Source organism: Chrysochloris asiatica, unplaced genomic scaffold, assembly GCF_000296735.1.
Source record: "Chrysochloris asiatica unplaced genomic scaffold, ChrAsi1.0 scaffold00135, whole genome shotgun sequence".
Taxonomy (NCBI): Eukaryota; Metazoa; Chordata; class Mammalia; order Afrosoricida; family Chrysochloridae; genus Chrysochloris; species Chrysochloris asiatica.
This window is the reverse complement of record NW_006408653.1, coordinates 5,373,072-5,379,570: the sequence shown is the minus strand read 5'-3', so window position 1 is coordinate 5,379,570 and position 6,499 is coordinate 5,373,072.

The following is a 6,499-nucleotide window of genomic DNA, read 5'->3' as shown; positions in this document are numbered from 1 at the left end:
CTGATATATGCTACAACATGGATAAACCTTGAAAGCATTATGCTAAGTGAAAAAAGTCACAATAGACCACACAATGCATCATTTTATTTATATGAAGCATCCAAAATAGACAAATCTATAGAGACAGAGTAATCCTGGTATAGCATTGTGGGATAAGCACTGGACCACAAAGTCGGTTTGAACCATAAGGTCAGCAGTTCAAACTCACCAGCCCCTCCTTGGGAACCCTGTATGGTGTCGCTTATATGTTGGAACTGACTCAATGACACTTAACAACAACACTAATACAGAGACAGAAAGTAGATTAATGTCTTTCAGGGGTGGGGATAGAAATGGAGAGTGACTATGAATGGCGTGACATTTCTCTGGAGGAATGGAAATGTTCTAAGATTAGAGTTTGGTCATGGTTATATAATTCCATCTATCTATCTATCTATCTATCTATATATATATATATATATAAAAGGGGTGGTTACATTGTACCCTTGAATCAGATTAATTTTAAGCCATGTAAGGAGCTCTGGTAGCATAGTGGTTACGAATCGGGCTGCTAACCTCATGGTCAGCAGTTTGAAACTACCAGTTGTTCTGTGGGAGCAAGATGAGGCGTTCTGTTCCTGTAAAGATTTACAGCCTTGGAAACCCTGTGCAGGGTCACTATGAGTCGGAACCGACTTTACGGTACTTAACAACAACAAAGCAATATTCCAGTAAAGCTATTTTGAAGAAGAGGAATTAGTTCCTTTTTTGTAATCTTTTACCTTGATTCTTTGGAAACAAGCTTGAGAGATTTTTCTATTAAACTTTGAGAATTTACCTTTGCCCTAATTTTCTACCAGAGGGTTTGTTAACTATGTCCAGGTTGACAGTTCCTGGGCAAGTTGCAAACAACCTGACTTTTTATCTGACCCTGGACTGCAGCCTGACCTGTGATTTGTATACATCTTATAGGGATTGGCCAATATGCTCATGCAAATAAAGTGACTATAGCTATGTAGATGAGCTGAGTATAGCCTACTAGGCTAATGAAGTATTCACGATTGGTCAGTTTGTGACCCCTGCTGAGAGAAACAATGCCTTGAAATTGACAGAATTGTATATATGAGACCCCCAGAGGTTTCAAGATAGAAAGTAGCAGGAAAAACAGTAGGTAGAAGCAGACGGAAGAAAGGAAAAAACAAAGAACCTCCTATATGAACATAGGATCAAGGTCCGTAACACTGAAGACTGTGAAAGGCCTAGAAGGAGCCCAGTGATAAAGCACGGGTGATAGACGGCAGGGCCAAGAGGAGCCTGTCCTCAAGGGGCTAAGAGGAGGCCTCTAGAATCCATAGGAACTAAGAGAGCTGTCCTGCACTGAAGAAGGGAGATTTTGACTACATGCTTCTGATTTAAATCTGGAATTGTACCCTGTTCCTTAATAAGCCATTCATTATAAGTAGTTTATGAGTTCAGTGAGACATCAGAGCAAACTGATGAACTCAAATGGGGGAAAGAAGAGTTCTAAGGGAAGGGAGAGTGGCTGGTGTCACAGGAGTGGTACAGCAGCTTGGAGAATGTGGAAGTCTGGGGGGATTCTCATGGTGGATTGAAACCTCCAACCTTCTTGTTGTTAGGTGCCATTGAGTCAGTACTGACTCAGCGACCCTAAGGACCACAGAATGAAACACTGCCCAGTCCTGCACCAACCTCAAAATCATTACTACGTTTGAGTCCATTGCGGCTGTCACTGTGCCAGTCCATCTTGTTGGGGGTCTCCCTCTTTTTCTCAGACCCTCCAGTTTACCAAACATGATGTGTTTCTCCAGGAACTAGTCCCTCCTGATAATATGCTTGAAATATGAGCGATGAAGTCTGGCCATGCTGGCTTCTAAGGAACACTCTGGTATACTTCTTCCAACACAGATCTGTTTGTTCTTTTGTTTGTCCTGTTCGTCCATGGTACTTTTAATATTCTCTTCCAACACCACAACTCAAATGTATCAATTCTTCAACAGTCTTCCTTATTAACTGTCCAACTTTCACATGTATTTGAATTTATCAAAAATTCCATGGTCTGGGTCAGGTGCACCATAGTCCTCAAACTGACATTCTTGCTCTTGGAATACTTTAAAGAGGCCTTGTGCAGCAGGTTTGCCTAATGCAATACGTCATGTAATTTCTTGACTACTGCTTCCATGAGTGTTGATGGTTGATCTGAGCAAAATGAAGTCTTTGACAACTTCAATCTCTTCTATGTTTATATGGATGTTGTTTATTGGTCCAGTGGTGAGGATTTTTGTCTTCTTTGCATTGAGGTACAATCCATACCGAAGGCTGTGGTCTTTGCTTTTCTATAAACTATCAAGAATTCTATCAACTTCTTCAGTCTGAAATAGATAAAAATAGCAATCAAGATGTATTGGGTAATTACTAGTGATTGGATTGCAAAGACTGGAAACAAAAGAGGAAGGTTTGATAGTTGGAAAATACAGCCTTGGTGATAGAAACAATGCTGGAGATTGCATGACAGAATTTACAAGGCCAATGACTTCTTTATTGCAAATATCTTTTTTAAACAACATAAAAGAAGACTATACACATCTACCTCACCAGATGGAATTCACAGAAGTCAAATTGACTGTCTCTGTGGGAAAAGACAGTGGAAAAACTCCTAGATTCACACTTCATAAGTTCCATGTTCTGATTATTAATGGATGTTTACAGCTTTTTCTCCTTATTTTAAGTAGTGCCCCATTAGCAAATGAAGGTCCCGAGGGCTTTATTCCATTTGCGTCATCACAGTCACAGCTGCTTTGAGGAGGCAGCTCTTCCCTGTAATGTTCTGAGGGCCTTCCAACCTGAGGGGCTCATCTTCCATCACTATATCTGACAATATTCTGGTGCTCCTCATCATGTTTCAATATTCAGTATTCTGATGCTACTTGACAGTGTTCCACTGCTATTCATAAGTTTTCCAGTTACTAAATATTTGGAAGTCACCCTTTCTTTTTCCTTGTCTGTCTTATTCTGCAAGCTCATCTGAAACCTGTCCCCCATGGTTGACCCTGCTGATATAAAATACCAGTAGCATAGTTTACAGCATCAAAACTACACGCAAACTACCACGGTACGACAGATTCCGTTAACCCAGGATTAAAAAGGCCACAGTCATTCTAGAAGCTAACTGTAGGAAAGAAGACAGAACTCATTAGTACAGAACAGAGCTATATGATTGTCATTTGAGACAGACCCTTCCTTTCCTTTTAGAAAATAAACATTTGAGAGTTCTTGGCGGCGTCTCAGCACTAGGAGTGTAGCTAAGGCGATAGTGGCCCTCTTCTGCCCCCTCATGGACACTTGTAAAAGTGCTGTTTGACCTTCATTCTAACCAGTTATGTCTGGAAGTTAACTTAAAGAGGTAATTATCTCCAACTCGGAACCGACTCGATGGCACATAACAACAACAACAACAACTACCTTTTTTGAAAGTGCCCTTGGCCTTGCAGAGATGGCACAGTGAGTTAATAATAAATATTTCTAAACTTTGGCATTCACAGGGTGACACTAGAATTGCACCAGTCATGATCTAACATTCTTGAATCATGGAGTTAGATGGGAAACGGGTCATCACTTTATTCAATAGACCCTCACCCTTCTTCCCTTGCACACCCTTCCTTCCTAGCTACAGTGGGCATAGAAGAAACATCACCAGCTTCAGATACACAGACTTGTGTTCCATCTCTTGGTGCCACGAGTTTGTCATGTGACCTCTGAGAAGTTACTCAACATCTCTGAGCCTTGGTTTTCTCATCCATACAGAATCAACTTACTGCACAGCATTAATGCTGCAAACTCAAATGAAGACTATCAAACTAGAGAGCGTAAGTCATTTTGTAAAATGAGCATTCCCCAGTCTGCCCTGGTAAGCTAAGTAGGAATATGGCTCCATTCAGAGTCCAAACAACAGCTGTGTATACACTACTCATGACAGGAGTTGATGTCGCAGCAGTTTTTGGTTACTCACTGTGTGAGGTGCTGCCAACAAAAAGACCAACAAGACACAGCCTGCAGCCCCGTGGGCTTTACCATAAAGACAATTACGGTAGCTGACCTATATGGAGCACATAAGCATCTCACACGTATGGTCTTGTTTGGTCCTCACAAAGACTCTATAAAGCATGCATTATCACCCCTCTTTCAAGATGAGACTGAGAGTCAGGGATATTGATGAGTCAAAACGCTGTAGTCTTTTTGAACCCTCTCCACCTCTATAACTGGGGCCTCTACTTAGGACTTATAATAATCACCTGGGGATCTTGTTAAACTATAAATTCTGATTGCACTGGACTGCTTATAGCAAGTTCAGTGGTTCAAACCCACCAGCACGTCTCAGAAACGTTACACTGGGTTGCTATGAGTTGGAATCTACTCTGAGACACTTAACAACATATTTGGGGTGGAAATGCAAATTCTCAGCAAGGAGTCAAACTGGAATGAACCGGTTCAACGCTGTGACTCCAAGCCATTTCCCAGGAAGATGTATGATTGAAATCACCTGGAAATAGTATTTTGAGCACTGAGTTTTTGGTTTGCATCTGAATTGCCATAACTTTTCTTTTTCTTTTTAAAAATTAACACATTTTATTAATAACAACATTGTTCTTCCAATGAAAAAAGATAATTGCTTGACCCAACTATTTGTTTATTTAAGTTTTTATTGTGAATTGAGTGATAGCTTACATGGGAGATCATCAGTTTTACTGAATTGCCATACCTTTTACATACATTTAAGTAAAAAAAAAAAAAAAATTAGTTGGTGTGTCACTTAGCCCCTGAGGGTATCTCTTATTACTAATACTAAGTGCCATCAAGTCAGTTCTGACTCATAGAGACCCTGTATAAGGTTGCCAAGGAAAAGCTGGTGGAGTTGAACCACTGACCTTTTGGTTAACAGTGAAGTACTTATCCTATAGCACCATACCAGGACTCCAAGGGTATCTATTAGTTTACTTTTTAATGGGCTAAATCTCAGGCCCCATTGTTTGGGGCTACTGAAAAAGATATTTCCAACAATAGAGCACATCAGGCATTGTTGAGCTAAGCATTTCACGCGTATGGTCTTGCTTAATCCTGTCTAGGCTTCGAGAGCTCACTGACTTTCAAAGTTCTCACTTTTGAGTCCACCACTGTCAGTTTGTCTTACTGTGGTGGCTTGCATGTTGCTGTAATGCTGGAAGCTATGTTAGCAGTATTTCAGATACCACCAGGTTTATTCATGGTGGACAGGAAGAAAGGCATGATGGTCTACTTCCAAAACTCAGCCAATAACAAACAACCCAATCGTCTACTGTCCAGTGTAATGCTGGATGGTGAGCCCTGTGGGTTGGGAAACATCACACAACAGTTGCAAACATCAAACATACAACACTCATGAAGATGGCGCAGATAGGACAGAGCAACATTTCATTCTGTTGTACAGAAAGTTCACCAGGAGTTGGAACTGACTCCAAGATGACTAACAACGTCATGACCTGAGTGTTGCTGCCATGATATGACTGCCCAAGACAGGATTGGAAAGACCAAGGAGTTAGTCTTGGCTTATTGGGTTATGTTGAAAAAAACATTTAGCAGGCCAGGTCAAAGACATAGTAGAGTTAAGGGGAGAGGAGTTCTGCAAATCCTTGGGTTAATGTGTTTGCATGTTTTGGTAGCATGTTTGATGGATTCACAAAATCCTTGCATTCAGGTTGGTGATCCCTAGCTGTTAACTGCCTCCTGTGAATGGGGAGGACTTGAATTTGCAATCCACAGGCTTGCATGTTTGACATTGTGAATCCTTAGCTTTTCTGAATTTGTTGTGTGCCCTGTCATCTCATCATCCTCTGTTTAAACTCAGAGTCCTTACAGTGGCCTTTGGGGCGCCTTATCTTTGTTCTTAATTCATCAACAAGTTCTGCTGCAGCCCCACCTGTTGTTTTACTGTTCCTTGAATACACTGAGCCTGCTCTAGCCTCAGAGCCTTTACGTTTGCTGTTCCCTCTACCTGGAGCATGCCTCCTTCAGATATTCGCAGGCCTGCACTTTGTCTTCCTCAAGTCTCTGCATAAATGTCACTGTATCAGCAAAAGTGTCTGTGCTCACTCTATTTAAAATAACACGATGCCCCTTTACCCTGCCACTTACTTCTTACTGGTAGTTATCACTCATTAGCATTGTATGATGCACTTGTTTGCTTGTTGTCTTCTATACTGAATGTTAGCTCTTGAGAGCAGGGACATTGTTTTGTTCATTGATGGAGTCTTAATGCCTAGAATTAAGCCTGGCAAATAGCAGGTGCTCACTAAATATTTGTTTTGGGTTTTTTTTCACACTCACTCACCCTATTACTTCCCTCACGAATGTTCATTTAGGCCTCAAGTCTAACGGATGGCTTTTTTTCTCCAGGTTTCTCCAGTGACCTTTTCTGGAAATGCAATGTTCCCCCAGGGTCGATTCTGATAGCTAAAAATACCATCAT